General features: G+C 36.8%; 1 protein-coding gene across 4 annotated transcripts in view; it reads right to left on the reverse strand.

Moving 5' to 3' along the window:
• TSHR (thyroid stimulating hormone receptor) overlaps positions 1-27,098 on the reverse strand; it is a 175,967-nt gene that overhangs the window by 104,667 nt on the left and 44,202 nt on the right. The gene's annotated exons all lie outside the window — the stretch shown is intronic.

The raw sequence follows: 27,098 nt of genomic DNA on the forward strand, positions 1-27,098 counted from the left end.
AATAAATAAATAAAGTCTTAAAAAGAGAAACAAAAACAAAAAAAACCCCAACCCTATGTGTTTGTCCAAATCTTGTTATTTTATGGATGAATAATCTGAAGAAAGGTTGAGTGACTTAAGTTCATAAAATTAAGTAACAGCAGTCTGGCTTCCTTTAAGCTTTTCATTATAAAACATATGTAGATGGTATTTTGAAGCTACATAACTATAGAGAGATTCTTTCCTTTGCTATGAAGCTGTGACCCAGACACACTTCAGGAATCAGCATGTATTAGTACTATTTATATGTTGAATGCCTAACATGTTCTGGGCATCATGCCTGGTGCAGGGAATGCTATGGTAAGCAAGTCAGATGAAGGTCCTGCCTCCATGACACTGAGACCAGTGGAGGAGCAAGACATTTTTAAAAACCCACTTAAATAACTACACTATTTTTATTGTGTTAGAGCTATGAAGGAAGAGTACAGATCTATGCAAGTGTAGACAAGTCCTCTTCAAGGAACTGATTTAAGCTGTGACTTAAGGCTGCATCTGATAACAGAATCTGAAGGACTGGAAGTGTCAGTGAAGAAAACAGGGTGATGGATTGGGCTTTTGGATCCTCAACCGAAAAAGGGTGATATTAAGGTGAGGTGGATAGGAAAATGAATTACATATTACAAAATAATGAATGTCAGAACTTATAATGTTTGAGTCTTATTTACAATGATGCTGTGAACATAGCTGGCATTCAGTATGTACTTCTAGATAAAAGCAGCTTGGTGAACACTTGTCATCTGTCCAGTGTTCTAAAAGTAAGTTTTGTTTTTTTTTTTCTGTTTTTGTTTTCTTGTTTTGTTTTACAAATGGCAAACACAGGCTGTGGCAAAGAGTGACATTTTTTTTCCTGGCTCTTACGTGCCAATTGGAAGTTCATAAGTTCACCATCTCTCATTAAAATTTCAAAGTATTGTCTGTGAATTTTATCCAGGAAGAAAATATATTGGCTTAGGAAACTTTCGAATCAGTTCCCAGTTTTCAAATAAGGACAATGAGCTAGACATTCAAGAGATAGTATGTATATATTCATCATCTGTATACTTTATTCAGGAATGTTGAATACTAAGGTTTCATATATTTGAGAAGGGGTGTGTGTGTGTGTGTGTGTGTTATATGTTTGTTTTTGTTGTTCTTGGTATGGAGAAGAAAAATAATTTTATTTGAAAAATGACCAATATACAAGTTCTTTCCATTTCTAATTTGCATTTCAGAGGTCAACATTTTTGTATGAGTTAATTCTCCTTTTTGTATTTATATTTCAACTGTTCCACATTGATTTAAAACCTACCTTCTTCCTACCCACTGTTTCTACTGTTCTTCATTCATTTAAATAAATCCAGATTTCCATTTGATATTGTTATCTTTCTCCCTAAAGAGCTTCCTTTAATTTGGTGTGGTTACTTTTAGTGCAGGTCTGCTGGCAATGACTTCATTCAAGTCATTTTTATCTGGAACATTCAAGTCATGTTTATCTGGAAAAGTCTTTGTTGTGCCTTCAGTATAGAAAGATATGTTCATGGGGCATAAAATTATAGGTTGACAGTTTTTTCCTTTCAGTAGTTAAAGATGTCATTCTGTGGTATGACAAACTGCGTAGTTTCCCTTTTTAAAATATTGCCTATAGCTGATTTTCAGCAATTTGTTTATAAGGTGTCTTATAGTTTTCTTCATATTTTTTTTCTTGGGGTTCATTAGAGCTTCTCGGAATTGTAAGTTTAGAGTTTTTATGAAATTTGGAAAACTTTTGGTCATTACTGCTTCAAGTATCTTTTTTTTTTCTGTTCCTTTTCTCTCTCATCTCCTTTTGGAATTCTAATTACATGTGTGTTAAATGACTCAATGTTTTCATACAGGTGATTGATACATTCTTCACTTCTTTATATCTTTTTTTTCTCTCTCTGTGCTCCATTTTGGATAGTTTCTATTGCTAAGTTTTTGAGTTCTTGATTTTTCTCCTTTTATAATGTTTAATGTTTTAAAGCTTATTCAGTTAATTTTTCTTTTTATATGTTATATTTTTAGGCATAAAAGTCTCACTTGGGTCTTCATTATATCTTCCATTTCTCTCTTTGTTATGGTCATATTTTCTTTTATTTTCTTGATTTATTTGGAGACTTTTAACAAATGTTTTAAAATCATTGCCTATTATTTCTATCATCTCTGTCATTCTGTGTCTGCTGCTATTAACTGATTTTACTCTTTATTAGGGATCATATTTCCTTCCCTTTTAAAATTTTCATTCCTGTTGCACAGAGAGATAAGATAATGTAGAAACTGCTACTGCAAGGAAAAAAGATTTACTGAAGTCCACTGTAGTAGTAAAAGGTGGCCACAAATATCCCTCTCTTTGAATTTGGGCTGGCCTCCGGTGCTAGACCAAAGAATGAAGTAGAAGTAACACTGTTGGATTTTAAGGCTAGGTGAAAATTCTTAGTGCTTCTGCCAGGGTGTCCTGGAATACTCTCCTTTAGAGCTCTGAATTTTCAAAATAGCAGTTGACTGTTCTGAAATTGTCACTTAGAGAAGCCACATGTAACAGCTGGAGTCAAAGTCTCACCTGAGCCCAGCACTTAGCCATCCGCACCAGGGCAGCACATACATGCACGGAGCCACTTTGATTCTCCAGCCACACCCATCCGTCATCTGAATACCACTGAGTGAACACTGATGATGCCCTAAGAATTATTCAGCTGTATCTTATCCCAATTCCTGACATACAATATTGTTACATATAATAAAATTGTTTTTTTAAAGTGAAATCTAGTTGACACACATTACATTAGTTTCAGGTGTGCAACACAGTCATTCAACAGCTCTATACTTATGCTATGCTCACCACAAATGTAGCTACTGTCACCACAAAACACTATTATAATACCCTTGGCTATATTCCCTGTGCTGTACATTTTATGCCCATGACTTAATCATTCCATAACTACAAGCTTGTACCTCCCATTACCTTTCATCCATTTTGCCATAAAATAGTTGTTTTAAACCTCCAAATTGTATTACAACTATAGATAACCAAAGCACCTACTATATGTTAGATATTGTTAGAATTTTTATATATATCACATATTGCTAAGAATGGCAGAGTAGCTACATCTGAAAATAGTAAACCTCCCCAAGCTGAGATAAAATTGGTAGAATTGATATAATGAGCACCTATAGAATGATAGAAGTTAAGCTTCGAGTCCACTATTCTCTTTTTTTCCCTATTATTTCTATTCTGGTTGTTATACTGCTTGAAAACTTGGATAATAATAGGTTTAGTAACTTTGAGGTGGCCGTCTAAGAATGAGTCTTCTCCATGCAGCAAAGTCAGTGTTTATTCTACAACCTGTATTCCATCAGTACAATGGAGAAGAGACTCTAGCTGCCTTTTGACTGGACTGGTCTGTCTCAACTCTGCTAATAACTATCACTGTCATTTTAGGTCAATTATAAATTCTCCGAGCCTCAATGTTGTTGTTGTTTTTAAGATTTTATTTATTTGACAGACAGAGATCACAAGTAGGCAGAGGGGGAGGCAGAGAGAGAGAGAGAGAGAGGAGGAAGCAGGCTCCCTGCTAAGCAGAGAGCTCGATGTGGGGTTTGATCCTAGGACCCTGGGATAATGATCTGAGTGGAAGGCAGAGGCTTTAACCCACTGAGCCACCCAGGTGCCCCGGGGAAAGAGAATCTTAAGCAGGCTCCATGGGCAGTGTGGAACCCGATGTGGAGGTCTATCCCAGGACCCTGAGATCATGACCTGAGCAGAAACCAAGAGACAGATGCTTAACTGAATGAGCTACCCAGGCACCCCTCTGTCTCCTTTTTAGATACTATCTTACTCTACCCATTTTCCTGAATTTGTACACAAATCATATAAGAAAATGGCTTATAGAGAGTCATCCTTGGTGGTAAGGAGGGAGGCACAAGCTAATAAATATTGTCCTGCAAATAATTTTATTTAACAAATAACATTAAGATGATAAAGATTCTTTCTTAAAACAGTTTAAAAATCAACTACTTTTTTTTTTTAAGATTTTATTTATTTATTTGACAGAGAGAGATCACAAGTAGGCAGAGAGGCAGGCAGAGAGAGGAGGAAGCAGGCTTCCTGCTGAGCAGAGAGCCTGATGCAGGGCTCGATCCCAGGACCCTGAGATCATGGCCTGAGCCGAAGGCAGAGGCTTTAACCCACTGAGCCACCCAGGCACCCCTCAACTACTTTTTATAAAGCTGCAAACATTCAGCTCTTGAGAGTTTCATAAGACCCTCTTAGGGGGATGTTTTTTTAATAGTTATTTTTTGAAATCATTTCAGCTGGAGGACAAAACGAGTCACCTAAAAATAGCCCAAACTCATTTTCTTCCCCATGAAATGATTTATAAGGTTTTATTATTACTTCAACCTTACCCACAACTTTTTAAAAAGATTTTATTTATTTATTTGACAGAGAGATAGAGAGCACAAGTAAGCAGAGCAGCAGTCAGAGTCAGAGAGAGAAGCAGGCTCTCTGCTGAGAAGGAAGGCTGATGTGGGGCTTAATCCCAGGACCCTGGAACCATGGCCTGAGCCGAAGGCAGCTGCTTAACTAACTGAGCCACTCAGGTGCCCCTTTAACCACAACTTTTATTAGTATTATTACTATAGTGGGTATCCAATTAAACAGACGAGTTTGCATGTCTACAAGAGAAGGTGCTATTACCATTGCCAAGACATCCATACACCTTGGATGAGATCTTCCTTGTTGAAAACAGTCACAGGATTTCCCCATTTTCGTTCCTGCTGCCCATAAGCAGGCCCTGAGACAAGGATTTGTGTGCAAGTGATTTGCTAAGTGAGTGTTCCCAGGAGAAACTGTAGAGGGGCAGAGGACGCAGCTAAGAAAGAGAAGGCCGAGTTGCAACCTCAGTGGGGATCTGTAGAGGAGCTCTGGAGTATAGATTATGCCTTAGCATTTGTCCTGACTCAGCCTGGGGCTTTCAGAGTCCTACTTCAGTCCTCTGCAAACTTCTCAAATCAGCTCCAGGTATTTCTCTGAGGGAGCAGGCATGATCTGCTAGAAGCAAAAACATATTGAAGTTGGGAAGGGATTAATAGAAACAGTAAAAGGGACCTAGACTAATATGGATGGAGTACTACATTGTCCGCTATTTCCGTCTTAGTTAATGTACAGGTAAGTAACATGGGGATAGATATTGGGAGCTCACTAGGGGCCTGCTGCTGGGCTAAGTGTTTTACATTCATTATTTTAGGCAAACCTCACAATACCCCTGTGACCCAGAGTATTCCCATTTCACAGCTAAGGAAACTGAGGTTCATAAGATTAATTGAGTTTCTCAAGGTCACACAGCAAATGAATTGGCATGGATTTGAACCTAGGCCTGCTGAAGCTGTCCTGGAACAAGATAAGAGAAATACTTTTGTGGACTGATGGAGCTCTCTACTCCTTACGTTTTTTGCTCAAAGGGTTCATTACTGAAGAAGATGTGAGACAGTTTATACAAGGATCAAGGTCTCCTGAGAAAGAAAGATTTCACACTTCCCCTCCTGAGCCGAGAGGTTACTAGAACCTTTCTAAAGGATGGAGATGGTTTTCCGTGAAATCTACTAAAAGGAAAGACACCTAGGGTCTCCCCTGGTGGATTCTGCTGAATAGCAGGGCAATGTAGACTTCTGACCTAGATGCTGCATGGGTTTAAACTCATGCGTAAGTGCCATTTGTACCTGGGTCATTCCTTTTAATCTAGTTATTATGAAAATAAGTACTTGTAATGAGAATATATACTAAGACATTATAATTTGAGGCATCCAAACATGGACCTTCCTTGGCTGAATGTAAGATTTTCTTTCTTTGAAGACCCTCTTCATCCCATGCAGGGATCTTGAAGAGTAGTGGCTTTGTTGCTGCAGCGATCTATTTCTACCTCCTTTTAGGAAGCAAACTGACATTGTGAAAAAAGTCAGTGTCTGGATTTTCAATAATTTGGGGGCAAGACAGAGGACTAAACCAACTGTCTTTCCTCCTTTCAACACCCTAGAAATGAAGGACACTTGATGTTGATGTCTTGCATTTATGAAATTACCCTTTAGATTTCTAGCTTTCCTAACTATTCAGAAAATGAAATGAGTTTGGATTTATGTTTTCATTGAAACAGTAGTGGTGATGACTCAAATTATAACATGAAAGAGAGATTGTGTTTACCTTTATTTTCTTTCAGACTATCTACTTGGAGAAAAGGAGGAGATTATACTTGTTATACTGTTTTCTTTCATTTGCCTAAAAGCATTTAAAATGTATTCGATCTTTAAACACAAGTATGGTTTTTTGGTTGTTTTATACGCTCCTTTATGTATACTAAAGTGAACATTTCTATCTGGACAAATCAAAAAACTATTATTAAGTTTGGCTACAATTTGCAACTAACTCCCAATTCATTGGATTATCTATAAAACTGTTTCCTGCTGCCTCACTCCAAATATAAGTGAAACAATCCTAAAGAATAGGCCCATTTGTGACAGCAAAAAAGATAGATAGATGATAGATAGATAGATGGATAGATAGATAAATTGCAATGTCCAGAAACAACAGATTGGTTAAATAAATAATTATGGTACATCTACTACGTGAAATACTATTCTGCCATTAAAATTTATTCAGAAGATGAGGCGCCTGGGGGCCTCCATTGGTTAAGCATCAGCCTTCAGGTCATGATCCCAGGGTCCTGAGATCAAGCCCTGCATTGAGCTCCCCACTCAGCAAAGAGTCTGCTTCTCCCTCTTTCTGCCCCTCCCTCTGCTTGTGTTCTCTCTTGCTCACTCTCTCTCTCTCCAATAAAATCTTGAAAAAAATTCACCCAGATGTTGCATGAAAAGAACATGGGAAGGTGTTTAAAATTTAATATTAGGTAAAAATGAACCAGTACAAAAGAGCACATGTAAAACTTGTTTTACATACATTACACAAGAAAATTCTAAATAGATGTACAACAAAATGTTAGCAGAAGTTCTCAGGGAGTGGGAACAGAGATACTTAACATTTTTCTTTTTGTAATCTATACTTTCTAATTTGTCTACAAAAAAAACATTTAATTCATTTCTAATGAAAGTTATTAACCATTTAAAAAAGCATGAACAGGAAGAACAAGGTTAGATCAATATTATTCATAACTATAAGCATGCTTTATAGTTCTAGAAGAGTCATTTGTTCATTAAAATGTCAAAAGCATGTGGGTTGAAAATTGGGGGTCAGAGATAGTGGAAAAAGGGAAACACTGATTCTTTCAATCCAATAGAGTAGCCATAAGCTCTCTTCATGGAGTAGAACTGCACTGTCCAATACAATAATCATAGCCATGTGTGGCTGCTTCTGAGCCCTTGAAATACAGCTAATCTGAACTGAGATGTGCTATAAGTATAAAATACTGGATTTTGAAAGCTGTAAAGTACCTCATTAATGATATTTTATTTTGACTACATGTTAAAATTATAATTTTGGGATACATCAATTTAATTAAATACATTGTTAACATTAATTTCATCTGTTTCTTTTTACTTTGTTTAATGTGGCAACTAGAAAAATGTAACTTATATATGTGGCTTGCATGATATTTCTCTTGAACAGCACTGGAGGTAAGAGTAAGCTCAGCTTGAATGTTCTAAGTCTTTTTCTGAATCACCAAGGATTTTTTAGGAAATTTTTCCAAATACACAAAATACTAAAACAGAATTGAAAGAGAATGAGGCGATTGTAGATTTTAAAAAGACCTTATAAGATCTGAAACAAGCTACTCTATTGATGTTCTATAGTAGCAAAGTATGAATAAATGAGAAACAATGTAGGTAGGCTTGCTCTTAATATATATTTCTCAAGGGGTGCGTGAGTGACTCGGTAGGTTAAGCGTCTGTCTTTAGCTCAGGTCATGATCTTAGGGTCCTGGAACTGAGCCCCACATCAGGCTCTCTATTCAGCGGGGAGTCTGCTTCTCCCTCTCCTTCTGCCCTTCCCCACTGCTCGTGCTCTCTGTCTCACAAATAAATAAAATCTTTAAAATATATATATATTTTTCACAATTGAAGCTTAATGTTTTTTCTCAAATCACACACTAGATACTTTTACTATAATGCAAATTATTTTGTTAAAAATAAGTCTTTTTGATAAACATATTCATCAAAATGTTAGTGAAGAAACTCAGAACCCATGCCCACTTTGCCAACTATACGTGGATTTCCTCCAGAGGTTGGACTGTAACGAGGGAGGCAAACTGGATGATTTGATGGCAAGAGCAGAGTGGCAAGATGGAGGGAACCTATGCTCTTCTAAGTGGAAAGCTGTGTATGTCACTGACAGGTCAGCTTTCCATCTCCCCTGTCCCCAGTTGCAAGGGTGTGGACAGGTTTGTAAGATCCCATTAGTCAGGGTGTACCAGGATACAAAAATCTATGGAAGGAAAACCTAGAAATTTCCTGCTTTTGTTTGTTTGTTTGTTTTTGTTTTTGTTTTTTGTTTTTTGTTTTAAGTCAAGGCAATGGTCAGAACTTCCTGGTTCCCACTACAGCTTTCACAAAGAGGTCTAAAGTTTTACGATGGTATAATTTCATATGAAAAGGGAAGCAAAACATGGCATGTACCCCTGAAAAACCTCCAATGTCATGATAGAAAAATATTATGACCAAAAATGCATCTTTGTTCCCTGCATAATGTATATAGAAATCATTTCCTTTTGACAATCCACTTGATTAAAACAAAAAAAATAATAATAAAACCACATAAGCATTTTTTTCCTGATGATCCTCTCCATTTAAAAAACAATAAAAATCAAACCACATGATTTTCCATTTTGAATGAAACAGCATAAATCATGGGAAATCCAAAAGCATCTGTATCTGAGAAGTCCTACTCAGATAATTCCAACCAATGGTTAGAAACGCTTTTCAGTAAAGTCCTTTCTTAAGTGATGCTATTGTTTTGTAAAGCAGGCTTCACAAAACAAACGATCACAAGTAAAAAAGATTTAACATTTATCTCAGCATGATTTTTAAATTGTACTTCTTATGTATCTTAACTTATTGAGACAGAAAAGGATTAGTACCAAAATATTTCATCCCATATCATAATTAAAATAGAATTTAGTTGCAGTAAAATTCAGCACAATAATTTTAGATTTTTAAAGAAAATGTATTTTGATGTGATAACCTGGAGCTTTCATGTTTGAGATGAGAAATGAATTTAACCACAAGCAATAGAGTTTTGTTATGTTTTGTTTTGTTTCTGGAAATTAAGTGAAAGACCGTTTTCCGTGGTCTTTTAGCCAAGATACAAAGAAAAAAAAAAAAAAGAATCCGGTCTAATCAGCGAGCAGGCAATTGAAAGTTCCCTGTGACAGTGATTTTTTTCTTCAAGGGCTCTTGAGGGTTCATGCTGGAACATGAGTAACCTTGTTTTTTCAGAGTTTGTACCAGCCATTCTCAACTGCCTTCTTTGCTGTGATGAATATTCTCTAGTAGTTGTAGGAACTAAGTTTCTAGAACCTATCAACACCGTTCCTTAAACATCAAAGGACCATTCTTCATGACAAAGCAGGCTTTCTGCAGGACTCTCAGGGAACCCAACATAATTCCCAGCACATACACCCCATATTGTCATCTGAAGGACAGTGTTAAGTAATTACATAATATAAAACTATTTGGAGGGAGTTCTAGTGAATTGTTTTTATAGTGCTGAGACTTGGAAATTCAGACAATGCTGGACAGTCTCAGCAAACCATGTGACAGACAACTGGCAGGGATACAGAGTCCCTGGTATATTTTTTTTAAAGAGAGACCAAGTTATTATTACATCCTCTTTTCTTTAGAAAAATTGTCAAATGTTTTGATCAACTCATAGGCTACCAGGAAGCCCAACTTAGAATGTTTCCCAGAAATGCCTTACATTTAGTACAGAAAATTTTTATTTCCATGAAATAATATTTTTCATTTATTCATTTTATTTATTTACTTGAGATTTTATTCATTTATTGGAGAGAGAGAGAGAGAACATGAGTGGGGGTGAGGAGCAGAGGGAGAGAAGTAGACTCCCTGCTGAGCAGGGAGCTCGATATGGGATTGGACCCTAGAACCCTGAGATCATGACCTGAGCTGAAAGCAGATGTTTAACTGACTGAGCCACCTAGGAGCCCCTCAACAACAAATTTTAAAACGTAAAATCAAATCACACATATTTTTATTTTCTTCCCATCCAAATCATATATAATAGCTCCTATTCATAGAATTCTTCTGGGCTCTGTGCTAAAACTTTTCCATGTATTTTTTCACTAAAGCTTTACAATGAAGTGTGAGGTGTACCATGATGATCTTTATCTTATAGATTAGGAAACCGAAATTTAGAGTGTTTACTTGTCCAAGGACCTTGCTCAGCGGCAGCAAGACTACACACCCACAGGCAGCACTTAATTTCTTAAATTAAGATTAAGAAATCTTGGGGCACCTTGGTGGCTCAGTGGGTTAAAGCCTCTGCTTTTGGCTCAGGTCATGATCCCAGGGTCCTGGGATCGAACCCCACATCGGGCTCTCTGCTCAGCAGGGAGCGTGCTTCCTCCTATCTCTCTGCCTGCCTCTCTGCCTACTTGTGGTCTTTTGTCTGTCAAATAAATAAATAAAATCTTAAAAAAAAAAAGATTAAGAAATCTTAATCACGGTGTCATATTGCTTCTCTGAATATGTTTTACATTAAACAACATCAGTGGCCATTTATGACTACTATATGGCAGGAGGCTATAAACAGACTGTAGAGGATGTGAATGTAAAATTATAATTCAACTCAGAAGAGTTTTCTCTTTCCTCCCTCCTTCCTTGTCTTTCTCCTATTCTTCCTTCCCTCTTATGCCTCATATCGTCCAGTACTATAGTTTGCAATATAATGGAGAAGCTAATACGTATAATCCTCAGAAGTAAATCATAGAAGAGTTCTGATAACGTCGAGTAAAATAAGATAGAAAAGGTATTCATCATGTTTTAAATTCCTCAAACATTCCTCAAATAGCCAAAATAAGGAATGTTTTCTCAAAAAGATGAAAATAAAATTTTATGTAGAAACAAGTGAGTGTAATAACTCTGAGGATATCACGATGTGTATTTGTCATGGTTTCTAATTCCGTTATCAGATGATTCAAAGTTTTTATTTCTACTTGTGTCAGTTTTGGGAAGTTATTATTTTTTCTAGAAACATCCATTTTATCTAAATTTTCAAATTAGGACCATAGTATTGTTAATATTCATAAATGATATGATAATTTTAAAAATATCTGTAGGTTCTGTAATGATATATACCTTTTCATTTCTGATTCTTTTTGCTTGATGAGCCTCATCAGGGGTTTACCAATTTCATTAGTGTCTTCAAAGAATCAATCTGGATTTTTTAAAATTATCTTAAAAATTTTAAAGTTGTGTCTAGTAATTCACTATCTGAACTCTTATGTGTCCTTTTCTATTGCTGTTATTTCTCTTCATTTTTTAATTACCTTGTGTTTTCTTATGTGGTTATTTTTTATTGTGTGCAAGACATTGTGTGGCATATGAAAAAAGAACGGACATAATCTTAGTCCTAGAATTTTTTTCTTTCAAAGAGGATTTAGAGTTGCCTTTGGCAGATAGTTAGGGGCACCGACAATCTTAGATCATCTTAATCCAACTATAGGGACTGAGATAATTTGAAACCACTTCAGTCCCAGGTTTTCCCAGTACTCCCTACTCTTTGGTAGAGCCCTTTGAGATTGTAACTCCATGTTTGGGGGTTTAGCAGAGATCCCTTTTTGACAGAACTTGGATTTGATTTTTTTTTTTTTTTAACCATTTAGACTTCCTGGGACTGCCAAAACTTCTACTCAATTCTTCCCTTAACCTCTTCCAGAATCATCAGCCACTCCTAGGAGTCACTGCTCCAGGTTTCCTTTTCCTGCTCTTTGTTTCATAATTCTTTGCGATCTTGATTGTGAAATTAAAAAAAAAAGTTATTTTTACCATGCTTTGTCAATTTTTCTCAGTAGGATTGCTTTAAATTATATGTACATTTTGTGCAAGATATTGTGAATATTCTTGGAAGCAGAAGTCCTTTATACTTTGTTTTTAATATTTTACCATTGATTTGTGATTTCTTAGGTTCATTTTACATGTTTACATATTTCTTTTTCAAAATGTGGAAGATTTATGGTTCAATTTTAGTTCTTCAAGTAATTTTCTTGTTGCTTAAAATATGACTTTATATAACATAGTAAGTTCTCTCTTTCTTTAACCAATCTATTAATTCCCTACTCTGAATGATAATATTCTCAGAATAATTTATTTCTTTCACCTCCTTGCTTTTCTATACTGCTACACTTTTGTTTGGTTTGTACTTGATCTTAAATTAGCCTTAAACAATACACATTGAAAATGAGAAAAGCAGAAAACTTAAACTACCTCCCACCTTCTTCTCCCTCAGCCCCAGAGAGGTGCCCTGAGACAATAGAAAGATTTTTCAGTTTACAAGGTCCCAAATAATACAAGGGTTTCCCTCTCTCTTTGTGTGCATATATAAGTATGTTAATGGAATGATTTAGCCATAACCTCTCTTCACCTATCCATCTTTCTTAAAAATATTATGACCTACTCAGTGGCAGGTGCAGCTTTGGGTTTGGGGAATATAGCAATAAATAAAAGGGAGGGGGAAAAAAAAAAAAACCCTGGTTTCACGAGTTTATATTTTGTAGATGATAAAGACCGATAGCCTCAGGCTGCTTATTATTTAGTTTCTTATCCACTCTGCCAAACAGAAAGATACCTTCTTGAAGAGTTAGCTTGTCTATAAATGTCCTCATGAATCATCACATCCCCTGCCTCTGCAGAGTATCTTGTGAGATTTCAGGAGCTACTTGAGATAAGCCATTTTGTTCTTTGCCCACCTTCCCCCTTGGTATGTGCCACCTACTTCAGAGAACTCTGCTCTCTCAACCTATAATCTAGAATAGCCCCCTTATTTCAGTTTACTTCCTTCCTCTGGTTCAATTTTCACCATATTTGACAGCTGTCCTTCATGTATATTATGGTTCAGGTTAATGAGGATTTTCTTTCTTTCTTTTTTTAAAAGATTTTATTTATTTATTTGACAGGGAGAGAGATCACAAGTAGGCAGAGAGGCAGGCAGAGAGAGAGGGGGAAGCAGGCTCTCTGCTGAGCAGAGAGCCGGATGCCCAGCTCGATTCCAGGACCCTGAGATCATGACCTGAGCCAAAGGCAGAGGTTTTAACCCACTGAGCCACCCAGGCACCCCTAATGAGGATTTTCTAATCATCACAAATGAGAGTGTCTGCTGCTAATTTTCCTTGTTGATTTTGGTTGATTTCCAGAGAGGATAGGATCTAGATGTCTTTTCTATCCTGAAATTAAATATCCCATCTTTTTCCTTTTAAAGTGAGGGTACTTGAGTCTGGAAAGGTTCAATGATTTGGTCAAGGTCTCATATATAACTTGTAGTATGAATCCAATCCTAGAACTCAAACATCTGGATTCCCAGTTCAATCTCCTTTCCATTATACTTTATTTTACATAAAAGATAAATAAGTATTAAGTAAACAAATCAATATTCATAAAAACAGCTTCAGATTTGTCCAAACCTAACTTTCTACCTCTTCTCACATTAAAAACACAAGTACATATTCCTACTGATTTATCTTATATTAGAGTTTCCAGATAAACAGGACCAACAGGAAATATATATATATATGTGTGTGTGTGTGTGTGTGTGTGTGTGTGTGTGTGTGTGTGTGTATATATATATATATATATATATATATATATATTTATATTTAGAGAGAGAGAGAGAGAGATTACAAGGAATTGGCTTGTACAATTGCAGAAACTGGGAAGTCCCAAGATCTGCAGTGGGCAACCTGGAGCCCTAGGAGAGTTGATGGTGTAGTTCTAATTGAGTCCAAAGGCCTAAGAACCAGAGAGGGTGATGCTACAAGTTCTAGTCCAAGTTGTGGCTCAATACCCAAAAAGAGTCAATATTTTCATTAAAGTCCAAAGATAGGAAAAGACTAACATCCCAGCTCAGCAGTCAGGTGGCTGGAATTTTCTTTTACTGAAAGAAAAAAATCTATTCAGACCCTCAGGTGATTGGATGAGGCCCACCCACACGAGAAAGAGCAATCTGCTTTACTCAGCCTACTTGTTGAAATGTTAACCTCATCCCAAAATAGCCAGAGTCATGTTTGATCAAATATCTGGGCAGTCTGTGACCCAGTCAAGTTAACACATAAAATTAACCATTATACCCATTCTAGTAACTGCAATTTAAGAGTCCAGTTTTAGGTCAATGAATGCAATGTACTAGCTTTTGAATACCATCAATCATTGAGAAAATGAGGTTGTAAACTTGGAAAAAAATAAAAGTAGATCACAGTTGAAATTGCAGACATATATTTACTGATCCTGTTATCTAGAAAATTTCTTCTTTATCGTGAGTCAGATGATATATTTCACATACATAGAAGTGCACTGTTTTCAATAAGCTGCAAAAAATGTGATAAAAATAAAGACTTGATCCAAAGCATTTTAAAATTACAGATTTATTCTCAAAGTGGTGGAGCAATTAATGTTAACAACACTGTTTACTGAGTATAAGGTAGAATCAAGGTTTTGATTATCTAATAACTAGGCTACCAGATCTCTCATCCACCATAATTTCCTTCGATGCAGAGAAGCGTGATTTATTTCACTGTTTTCCCTGCTTTCTCCCCCTTACTGTCCTCTCTTCTGTTCCTTACTCTTTTCTTGCCTTTATCCTTTCCCCTACCAGAGTCAGTAGATTTGGAGGAAAAAAAGATGGAAAAACACAGAATCTTTTTGCTCTTATCCTAGTGAGAAAGACATGCAGATAAAACAACTAACCCAGGTTGATGGCATGAGCTCTTCAGTGCAATAGTGATTAATTATGCTGTTTGCAGACTTTTTTGGGGGAGGAGACACTTCAGCTGGGCTTTAGGAATTTATCAGCAAAGAGATACATTCTAGGGAATTATTAATTAAGTGATATGAGTAACTTCATAGTTTTTTAGTATTTTTAGTACATTTTTTTTCTTACAAGCTTGCTTTCAGTGACTGGCAACCAAATTACTCAAATTATGACATCTACCATTTCCTGCTTTCCCAGTCTAGCTCTTTGTTTCCATGGATTCAGACTCCCACTTCCAATACCTTTTCCACCCTTATTATTCTGACAATTTGTTTAGATAGCTCTTCTCAGGCTTCTTGTCCTTACTTCCCTTTATATTTACTTGATTTTCTGCTTTCTTATTCTTTTTTTTTTCCCCCAAATAATTTGTTGTTGTGATTGGACTATTTTTTGAAGATTTTTATTTCTTCATTAGAGAGAGAGTGAGAATGAATAGGGGAGTGGCAGAGGGAGAAGCAGACTTCCCACTGAGCAGGGAGCCTGAGGTGGGGCTTAATTCCTAGGGCACTGGGATCTGGACCTGAGCCGAAGGCAGACCTTAACCAATTGAGAAACCCAGGCACGCTTGCATATTCTTGTTAACCAAAAAAGTAGCAATCAAATTGAATATTTTTTAATATTCAGATTAGTACTTACATAATTTCATGTTTACTATCTTATATTTTTTGTTTGGGAATTATTAGCAGTTGGTTAATTTTAAGACTATGACTGATGGTAACTACTCTTTGTAGAGTTATTGGCAATGGAGAGATTATAGATATTACTAGAAAAATTCTTTCTCATTCATTACTCTGTTTCTGTATGCCAGGATGTCTCTATCAGCTCTGGATCTACTAACATTATAGCAGGTATGTGTCAAGGGTAGACTTATATACCACTCGTACTATTGAAGTACTACAAGTGGACTATAATGTGCAAATTAAATGCTAGTCTTTGGAGCCAGACTCCCTGACTTTCAACCTCAGCCTTGCCACGTATTAGTGATATGACCTTGGGCAAGTTACTTGTCTGGTACCTGTCTGATGGGAATTAATATACATAAGGTGCTTAGAACAGTGCTTGGCACATAGTAAGTTCTCAATGAGGGTTGGCAGTTAATTGTATCTCATATTTATATTGAGGACATATTTAAGGTAGTAGGTTTTGTATAAACCTGTCATTTTTAAATTGTGGTCTCTGAACCAAAAGCAGGACCTAGGCACTTGAAATAAATGCAAATTCTTGGGCCCTTACTCTGGGGTTGGGAGTCCAACGTGTATTTTAACATGCCCTTTAGGTGATTCTGACACATGCTCAAGTTTGACAACCACTAGAACAGACAAAGAGCTGTAGGTAGAAATCAGAGAAACTGGGTTCCCAATTTAGCCTTCTTACAAGTTGTGTGACTTTGGGATATGCTTCTTAATATTTCTGAGCATCACTCTGAGATCAAGGATGTTGGGTTGATGCAAATTATGATCAACATAGTAAAACAGTATAAATTCTTGATGATTCTTCTTATTACATACACTCATTCAGTGGTTACTCACAGTCATGTAGAAAGCCCCTCTTGTTGCCCATGAACTTTGGTGATACCAGCTTCAGATCATTATGGAATCTTCTTTAAAAAGTTCTACCTTGGGGCGCCTGGGTGGTTCAGAGGGTCAAGCCTCTGCCTTCAGCTCAGGTCATGATCTCAGGGTCCTGGGATTGAGGCCCGCATTAGGCTCTCTGCTCAGCAGGGACCCTGCTCCCTGCCCCTCTCTCTGCCTGCCTGTCTACTTGTGATCTCTCTGTCAAATAAATAAATAAAATCTTTAAAAAATAAATGAAAAAAATTAAAATTCTACCTTTCTTGTTCTCTTATATGGTAGGAGATAAATCTCATGAGTGTACCTGTCTGATCTTATCTTTGTAAATATAGCAAGTTAATCACTTGCATATACCGGTACAGGAATCTGGTTTGGCCTTTGGTCTACAGCTAGGCCCATGCCTATCTTCAATTCTAATCTTTGTCTTCAGGAGACGATAGTCTGAGATAGATTTCTCATAATTGAAACCAAAGGAGTCCGATTGATTGCTCTGATCAATAATGTTGTAGCTGATGTCTCCATATTAAATAACAAGGAATTGTGCAAAATAGTGTAAAATGAAGCGATCTGAATGCAAATATGATACTTTTTTGACAGCTCACTCTTCATTTTCTTCTTTAGGAACTGATCATTTTTAGGGTTTCTAGTCCATTCAGATTTCATCTGAGTCATAATAATAGTCCACAGACACATATGTACATGCACACACAAACACACACACACACACCCCACCACCACCACCATTACCAGTGGCACCACAACCACCCATACACATCTATTTTTTTTCTCTTCACCTCCCTAAAGTGAACTGTGGTAGCTATAGTTCTTGTCTGCTTAGCCTGCCTTTCCTTCACCCTGTTTTCTAGTTACAGAAGTCCTCTTTTTCATAAATCCATTGCACGTGGTTCAAGTGGGGCTGACCCCTATCCTCTGCTCACCACTAATGTTCTCTATACAATGAAGTGGTCTTCTCACTGGGATCATTAACAATGAGAACCATGTAAGCCTACAGCTACTGGTGCCCATCTTTGCCACCATATTGGGGAGGTTGTCTGAGAATAAACCTATGGAGTGGGTAGAACTGTGAGGAGAATGAAAAGACCTGGATGATGCTATTTTTTAGCTTTAAAATGAGGAATTGTTCCACAGTACTGCCAATACGTACCATATGTCAAAACCTCACTATGTTAGTCATTTTGAAAAATACTTTCTATGCTTTAATTTCATTTAATATACACAGCAACTCTACTGTGTACGTTTTTATCCTTTTTCAATCCCCATCACTGAGAAAACTGAGTCCCATAAGAATAATCCCATGTGGTCTAATGAGAAGTTTTGCTTACCATTTTAAGTTGCCTCTATTAATATATAGCTTAATGGTGAAATTGTCAAATAAATAGATAAACCAAGATCTCTTTGATCTCAAAATCCATGTCCATAAGGACCATCAATAAATTGAAACATTTATTGACTTGACCAATGGCCTAAACTCACTGAGTGAGTACCTGAAGTTGTTTCCAGGTATAATTGTCTATGTTTCTAAGAAAATTGAAATGGCTAAAAATAGAAAATGAATATGTACTTCCTCCAGATTTAGCAGGAAAACACCTATGTATCCATCTATCCATCCGTCTCTCCATTCTTCTATCTATCTGTTCAGAATTGATCTGAAGTTGTTCCATAACATGAGTATCAGAGATTCCTTTTATGGAGTTACCATAAAAGTAAGCTCTACTTTTTTGAAGTAATCTCTACACCCATTGTGGGGCTTGAACTCATTATTCTGAGATCAAGCATTGCGTGCTCTACCGAAGGCCAGCCAGGCACCCCTAAGACTCCTTTTCTTGTATCAGAGATCTCCTGGTACTGTTCCAGAATTTTAGGTCAAGCCATATGAAAGCCATATGAAACAGCTCATATTCAACCATTTATGACAAAAAATGGTAATTCCATATATTTTGGCCTAATAAAAAGATTGGAATGGTATGTATGTGTGTGTACATCTGTAGAATAAAAAAAAAAGGCTGTTTTGATCCTAAGTTGATCTTCAAAAGAAGTTGCATAGTTAAAATTGTCAGTTAAGAATACTCAGGTGAGTTATTATACAAGCCTCTTCTGAAACATAGTGACCACTTACTTTAAGTAATATCCACACTCTTGAGTCCTTTTAGTTAGCATAAAGTTGACAGAAGAAAAGAGCTCTGTTAGGCAATCAATTCCATTTCAAAGAACAGATTTACTTTTACTTCATAAATGGCTTTTTAAAAAATAAACATTGCCCTAAAACTGTCATGATGAATGCTGCATTTTTCAGCAGAATTCCAGCTTTAGTTTAAAGTTTTAGACTACAGATGAGAGAAGTTTTCTGTTTTTCAATATAACGGACTGAGTTCACTGGTGAACTGAGTTTAATATAATATATATATATATATACATATATATATATATATATATATATATATACTATCTCAGTATGTTCTAAAGTCATTATATCATCTCTATCCACTCACTCCAGTTCCAAACTTGCCTTTTCTCTAGTTTCCTTCATCTCGGTAAATATCTCCATGAGGTGTTCAAGCCAGAAACCTGGCAACATATGAGTGTTTACAACTTTGTCATCAAAAAGTGACTTGCTGTCATTTGCTGTCTACATTTATAATTGAAGGAAGTACTCAGTTACAGTTAGAAATCTGAAAGATGAAAATTTTTCCCATCCAAGTTCATGGACCCCAGTTATTAAACCCTAAAAATCTACTTACAGGGATCCATTGTCCCAAAGGTGAAAGGTATAGAGCAGATGCAGGGAGGGAGAAGAGGAATTCTTCATGCAAGAGAAAGGTTGAAAGGACTTGTTCCTAGAGTAGAATCTCCACCTCCCCATCTGTTTGTATCTTGGGTAGGGGCCAAGACCTGGGAAGGAATGGGTCCTTGGAAAATTTAGGAAGCTCTATACTAAGTACTGGGGCTCCCAGTTTTAGTAAAGCACTTCTGTGGCCCATTTTCCATGGCTTGGACAACAGGTATTTAGTGGTGTAGACTGAAGGTTAGAGGAGTCTCCCAAAGTGTTTTGCTTTGGGTAGGTGCTGGATCCCTCCATTCATTTTCTAGTTATAAACTTATGGAAAGGAAGCCACAGAGGAACAGAAGAGAGTCTCAGAGTTCAATGAAAAAACTTTTTTCCATTGAAAATTGTAATTTTCTTTTTTTAAATTTAAATTCCAGTATGTTAACATATGGTGTTATATTAGTTTCAGTGTACAATACAGTGATTCAACAATCCCATGCATCATTATAGAGAACAAACTGATGTTTACCACAGGGAATTGGGTGGAAGGATGGGTAAAATCAGTGATAGGAATTAAAGAATACACTTGTGATGAGCACTGGGTGATGTATATAATTTCAATTATTTTAAACAAAGAAATTTTTTTTGCATACCTAGGGTTTTCTTTTCTCTTTTTTTCTTTTTAAAAAAGATTTTATTTATTTATTTGACAGAGAGCATGAGTGGGCAGAGCAGCAGGCAGAGGGAGAGAGAAGCAGGCTCCCTGCTGAGCAGGGAGCCCAATGCAGGGTTTGATCCCAGGACCCTGAGAACACGACCTGAGCCAAAGGCAGATGCTTAACCGACTGAGCCACCCAGGTGCCCCTCTTTGCTTTTCTTTTAATTTCATTAAATACTTGACTCTTTTTCTTAACCCCCAAACCTACCCAACTGGACCATCTTTTGACCACACCCCATATGCTGGGCTATCTCTCCCATCAGCTGTGGCCTACCCCCACAACTGCAATGCCCTGCTCAGAGTTCACTCTTGTCACTCTCCAAAACACTCTTCACCCTGCAACCAGAGGTGCTTGTTTCCTTTTCAAAACATAAATCTCAAAACTCTAAGTGGTTTCTTTTTCTTTTAGAATAAAGTCCCAAATTCTTAACCTTTTTGGAATAGGCCATGGTCAACTTATTCCAGCCTCATTCTACTTGACTTTTCCCTTGCCTCTCTATAGTTCCTTAATAACATTTACTATACTTCTCCTATATTCCAGGCCATTGCATATACTGTTCCATCCTAGTCTTCCCTCCATGGCCAACTCGTATGTGAATACCAACTCCTAGGGTTGCAGTGCACTCACTACCTATAGAGCTCTACATTGCAATCCCAACCCCTGTCTTCTTTCCTTTCCATGCTCCCATAGAGATATTTTATCTGACCCTCTAAATTAAACCCACTTCCATGTGCTTCAATAGAAACTGGTACTTCCTTTTCTGCACATGATATTTTAATTGGTTGTCATTCCACTAGACTGTAATATTCATGAGAACAAATACCATTTGTGTCTTAGGACTATTCCTCATATCAGTCCAGCACCTGACACAAAGTGAATGCTCATTCATTCACTCATTCATTCAATAATATTTACTAAATACCTCTTATTGTACCTTAGTGTAACACAAACACACAAAGATTTAATAAATATTTGTTTAATATTTGTTACTGGGTTTTAGAATTGAGATTGGCCTGTATTAAGCCATCTATATTTTTAGGGGGTCTGTTTAGTCTTGTTTATATTCTGGCACAGTTTGAATCACCCTCTTTGTATATTGCTCTTACCATTGACTCTCCAAAGTTTACCAACTGAGGTTGTATGACTTATAAAATCATGTGTCTCATTTCGTATTCAGAAACTATGGTCATGGGACACCTGGGTGACTCAGTTGGTTAAGTGTCTGACTTTGGCTCATGTCATGATCCCAGGGTCCTGAGGCTGAGCAGGGAACCTGCTTCTCTCTCTCCCTCTGCCCCTCCCCCCACTCATGTTCTCTTTCTCTCTCAAATAAACAAAATCTTTATAAAAAAGAAAATTTATGATCATTTCCTTACTATTTGTTTAAGGAATATACTTTTTTTCTTTCAATTTCTCCTGCCCCTCAGACTGCATCTAGTTTTCATCCCATAAAGTGTCTCTTGCTATGTCTCTAGAGTCCTGACCTTTGTCTTCACAAATATAACATGCTTTTATTGCTAAGTTGATTTGCAAGAGAAATGCAAACTAGGGCTTTTTCAATTTCGGAGTTGATTAGATTCCAAAAGTTTGTTTGTAAATCTGTTTTCTGGGATTTTGAATGCATCTTTCCATAGGGTGGTCAAATTCTGAGGCCAAGGTCCTCAATTTCACCTATTCAATATAGCCAAACTAGGACCAGCTTGAGTTTTGTGTTAAAATATGAGGTGGCCATGGCCATCACAGGAGGAAGGTTTTCTCTCTCCATTCTGAGTGCATGGTTGTTTCTAGGTAAAGTTTTGAAATGGTAGCTTACTCCCCCGCTCTCCCACCCCTAAGCATACATCCTTTCTCACATACCTCTGGCTTTCCTTACAAGGCCTCTTTCACTGCAGGGCTATACTCAGAACCAACGTAACCCTAAAAATTCTGTGTCAAAATTACCATGTCTCCTTTTCCTCATTTTCTATGTGTAGTTCCTCTCCCGTCTTTGGAAAACCAAGGTGGAATTTATTTACTCTACTGGATAACTGATGGATTTCATTAATTAAATCAAAATTCTCAGTTATCCCAAATGGAATCTTAGGCAATGGAAATATTCAGGCTGACTAAGGAATATGTTTTGGGACATCAAGACATTTGTCATTTGCTAATTTAAAGGACATTTGTTGAGCAACTTTCATGAATAAGTTCTATGTTAAGTTAAAGAAATTCATGAACTAAGCTCTATGTTAAGTTTAAGAGATGATCCTGAAGGATATATGGGCTAATGGGAGGGAGAAATAATTCAATATGGTGTATTAAATACTCTTATAGAAAACTGTAAAATATGAAATTTGTGGTGCTCAGGTTTCCCAGAGGAGGTGACATTGAACTAAGATGTAAATGACAAATAGAAATCCACCCTCATAGTTGGACATTCTAGCCAGAGGAACAACAAATGCAAAGGCATGGAGGCAAAGGAAAGCATGGTCCATTTGTGTTGATACAGTCAGCTCAGTATGGACAGCCTATAAGGTTTAAAGAAGGGAAGCACAGAAACATTAAACTGGCTCTGGCCATTCCTTTCCAATAAGTGATATTTATCTCCTTATTTGGCATTTTGTAATTCCTCTCTTTTACTTCTATATGAAAGCCTCTCTAAAAATCTACATTTGAAATTTTCTCAATGACTCTGAAGGCAATTGCAGAGGGGAACTTGGACCTAAGGGCTGTGGAGGCATGAACACAGCCATTTTTATGTACAGTGTAAGTTCTTTTCTTACTCTTGACTTAATCTTTGGTGAAGAGATCAAACATGAATGTGCTTAGGAATTACCTAGGCTATTTGTTTGAAATTTATATTCTCAGGCTCCATTCCCAGTGTTTTGATTCCACTGACTTGAAGTGCCATCTGGAAACTTAGATTATTTTTTTTTGAAGATTTTATTTATTTATTTGACAGAGAGATCCCAAGTAGGCAGAGAGGCAGGCAGAGAGAGAGGGGGAGGCAGGTTCCCCACTGAGCAGAGAGTTTGATGCGGGGCTCAATCCCAGGACCCCAAAACCATGACTTGGGCCGAAGGCAGAGGCTCAACCCACTAAGCCACTCAGGCGCCCCTGGAAATTTAGATTATTAACAGACCCATGGGTAATGTGGATCCAAGCTATTCTGGGCTACCTTTTGAGAAATAACAGTGGAGTCAGGGAGACCTTTTAGTTTAAACTATGAAGTGTATAAAGTCATGTATAAAGTGTATAAGTATATAGAGTGACTAAAGTAGTCCCTTTGTATACTCCCTTCCCTCCTTACATACTCCTGACACCCTCAAGCTGCCTTGGATTAGTTAGAACTCTACTGGGGTTCAACCAGCGTTACCCTGATGTCCAGTCCTGTTCCTCCACCATTTAAACTTACCATCCTGTAAAATTACAGAATATTAGCAGAACATCAGAATTGGCTGACACTTGTAATGTGGATAAAAGCAAGGCGTTGCCAAAATTCATTTCGCTTCTTTGTTTACCTTTGTAATCCCCAAGTGCCCTTCATCCACCAACTATGAGAGCCTGTGCTTAAGCCTTATTCCCTTGATGTTCCCATCTCTTTTGTCATTAAAATTTAAGGAGGTGAAACTCACATGCTGGGTTTCCAGTGCACATCTAACAGTATAACTGTGTTGGGATAAAACAAACTGAAGTTTTTACCGGTCTTGAAAACTGTACACTAGTTTTATGTTATGTTAAATTTTATTTAACATAAAATTTTAAATTGACAATAATGACTTTCCCCCCTCTTTTTTGTTCTCCCTTACCACAAAACAGAATTCTCTATCATTTTCCCATTCAACTATCCAACCTCTTTGCCAGCCTCAGGTTTTCCCAGAGCTATTTTTTAAAGAAGCTTTTTAGATGCAGTGCAGAACTTTATGGCAAGGAAACTCAGTGCTTACTTAAAGTTTCTCAAACAAAGGGATTTATGTTGTTTGCAAAGTCCAATTTCTAGGCTTCAAAAAATAACACGTGACTTAGAGAGGTTTTGAATTCATATCAAAACACTGATCATGATCCTAATACTCAGAACCAGACCATTTTTGTATTCATACCACATAAACAGATTTTAAGAACTCTATCTCCAATACTCAAATCACCAGTCTAAGGAAACTGAAATGAAAATTGAGATCAGGTGAAGGTTTATTTTTAAGGAACATTTGATCCAAAACAGAGTTAAACTTAAAGCATAAATTCTGTTCTTCCGGACACTAGTTTCTTCCCATCATTACAGTTGGCCAAAACTATCTGTATGAAGAACCAGGTTTTTGGAAGGCTTTTAGGAAATAACTTTTTGAGATCTGCATTCCACTAATACACCATGACTAATTGCTGCAGGAGTTATGACCAAGCCTCCAAGTCATTTTATGTGTACTACTTGGTGTGGGAATTCTATGACAAAGTTTGTTAGCCTTATTTTGTTTGCCAACCAAAATGCTTTCATCCAATGAAATGGGGCAATCAGAACATGTTAAAGAGTCTAGTAGCATGAACTGTATAGTGCCATTGTTCAATCAAACCTTCAGAGCTTGCATAGAAAAGTCCAGGGAGTAATAAGGATGAGATGAAGAGAAGAAGGAAGAAAGTGGAGAAGGAATCGATTAAAGACTATTTTTCAGGGATTGCTACCTGCCTTTTAATATACATTATCTCATTTGTTCTCTTTTATACCCCCAGACACAAAATCCCCACTTCCTAGACTCTGACACCAACAGAAAGATATTTATTATTTGGCATCTGCAAACCAGCCAGTGGACCTCTAAAGTCATGGATTAGCTGTTGATATCCAACCACTTTCCCTGGTCTAACTCTTAAACTCAGTTCCTCTGGTTTTCTCCTGGAGAGACAAACATTTGCATAAAGACAGACCTTCTAAGGGCTCTGAGAACCATCCCTGCTGTTGTTTTGACTCTTCTTCAAGGCTGCAAACAAATGAAAAACAGCTCTTTCTCACAGAAGGGCTGAAAAACGATATAGAACAGATCTCCAATTGGCTTTTGGGCCGAAATAACTAAGCCAACAAGATATTTTAGAAATGTTTATTTCATTTCTCAAATTAAGATGAGTTTTATAGACCCATTTCTCATGGGTATATCCATTTTAATCCTAAATTAAGGATTAAGACATATTTTTTCCACAAATCACTCTATGAGTGGAAATAATCCCACCAATATCATGACCCAAAAGGTTAATACATAAAAATCCTTTCATCAAGAACTAGGATTATAGTCTATCCCAAATCAAGCTAAGTAAATATAGATGATGCCAGACCACTAAACCATGTTTTCTCGGACTCGGACTCTAAAAGGGCAGAGTACGTATCACCCTTAGAGTGATGGGCCATATGTGTGGTCTGGTATGAAGAGTAAGCTGTGAGGTCCAGGCCAGTCACTTACTCTCCCAAAAAACCAGTGCCCAGTGTCATGAGAATTTGGTTAATAAAGGCCTTAAGTCATAACAGAGTATAGTGGACAATAAAGAGTGGCTATAAGTTTCATTGGCTTGAAAACTCCTAGAGGACAGGGTGTGAATGTTTATCTTTGTAGCAACAATGTTTATCACAGTGGTGATTATTTAATAAATCCTATATAAGCACATGTTCATCAAAAAAAAATGCCCAAAATGTCTCTATCGTCATGTATATCTGTTAAGATTTTCCTTGCTAGAACTACATAGGGAAAAATACTTAATTCATATTTTCTGGGGACTTTTCAGTGTCATCAAAACAAAGAAAATTAACTTTTTCCTAGAACTTTCTCCTTATGACTAAAAATTCTAAGTACTATTCATTTTAGGCCATAAATATTATATCACAATTTTTAAAACCTGATAAAGTAATATAAAAGCTGGTTCTTTGGAAAAATCTAATGACACAGACAAACATCTAGCAAGACTGAACAGGAGAAAGGAGAAAGCATAATACATAGTGGTATTAGGAATGAAACAGAGGTTACAACTACAAATACTATACAAATTTATAAAAATAAAAAGTAGCTTTATCTTTGTAAATTTTAAAAATTAAATGAAATTTTTAAGGAAAAAAATAACCAAAAATAAAAATAGAAAAAAACTCAATAGGCAAATAATGATTAAATTTTATCTATCTATCAATCCTCATCCCCCCAAAAGGCACCAGCCAGAATGCATTTATAATTTATAAAACCTTCAAGAAACTATAATATCCTACTTGTACAAATCATTGGAGAAAAAAAGGAAGAAGGAATGGAAGGAAGGGAGGAAGGAAAAAGCAAGAAAGAAAAGGAAAGAGGATCAAAAGAGTGAAAGAAAGGAAGGTGTCTTGACTCATTTTATGAAGCTCATATAATCTTGACACTAAAAGTAGACCTGAGTAGTACAAGAAAAAGCAGAACCCAATCTTGCTTAGTTCCTACCGTTGGCTAACTAGATGCTCACATTTGGGCCTTTGACTCTTTAGAGAGTGACCACAAGATGTAAGAACAGTTGGGAAGTTTTGTTCTTGTAGTGGTGGCAGTGACCTTGATAGAACCAGCACTCGGTGCCAAGAGGAAGCAATAGCTATAATGATGTCCTTGGCAGTGTCCTTGGAAATGGATGTGTTCAACTTCAGATGAAGTTAGTCAAGGTGAGCTGCTGTGACTTCTAACCTCAAATCTTGACTGATACACCTTATAATAGGGGTTTACCAAAAAATAGCAAACTCCATACTTAATAGGGAAAAGACAATAGCACTGTCTTTAGGTCAGGAAGAGAAGGTGCTACTAGTTGACTGGAGATTCTAATCAATGCACTAAGATTAAGACAAAAATTTAGCAATTAATACTGGAAAAGAAGAAACAGAATTATTGTATTCATAGATCTTTCTGTAGTGAAAATCAAAGTTCAGCAAAATTGGTGCAAACAAGATTAATAAGCAGTCATCACTAGCACTCCTATATACCCGCAAAAATCATTCAAAAATGTAATTTTTAAGGGTGTCTGGGTGGCTCAGTCATTAAGCA

This window comes from Lutra lutra, chromosome 7 (genome assembly GCF_902655055.1).
Source record: "Lutra lutra chromosome 7, mLutLut1.2, whole genome shotgun sequence".
NCBI classification, from domain to species: Eukaryota; Metazoa; Chordata; class Mammalia; order Carnivora; family Mustelidae; genus Lutra; species Lutra lutra.